The sequence below is a fragment of the Nematolebias whitei genome, chromosome 15, assembly GCF_014905685.2.
Source record: "Nematolebias whitei isolate Nwh7 chromosome 15, NemWhi1, whole genome shotgun sequence".
Classification (NCBI taxonomy): Eukaryota; Metazoa; Chordata; class Actinopteri; order Cyprinodontiformes; family Rivulidae; genus Nematolebias; species Nematolebias whitei.
This window is the reverse complement of record NC_056512.1, coordinates 13,185,016-13,185,573: the sequence shown is the minus strand read 5'-3', so window position 1 is coordinate 13,185,573 and position 558 is coordinate 13,185,016.

Here is a 558-nt window from a genome sequence, read left to right as displayed (position 1 = left end):
CCGGCCGCCCACCACACCCATTCCGGCCTGATGGACAGCCTCCCAGCCGCCCGCCAGAACAATGACAGTCCAGACCTTTTTTGTGGTTCCCTGTTTGTGTCTAGTAAGTTCCCTGGTTTTGTTTTTTGTCAGTTTGTTTTTGTTGTGTTTTGTCTTGGGCCCTCCATCATTGCAGTTCCTCCCTCCCCCCACCCAAGTCTTTTGTAGGGGCATTTTTGGGGATGCCAGGGTGTGTCCTTGGGGGGGGGAATACTGTAGGGATGGCGCCATCTTGTGGGCCTTCCATGTCTGTGCACCCTTGTGTCTCACTATTCTTGATTAATTCCACCTCCTGTTCCCAGCTGTTTGTAATCACGTCCTGTCTTGTCTGTGTATTTAACCCTGTCTGTGAGTCTTGTTCTTTGTCTCATCATTGTTGGATCTTCCCTGATGTGTCCAGTCATGTTCCAGTCTCCAGAGTGTGAGTTGCTGCCACCTCAGCCTTTTGCTTTATTATTATTAAATATATATATATATATATATATATATATATATATATGGAAGAATAGTTAGATATAT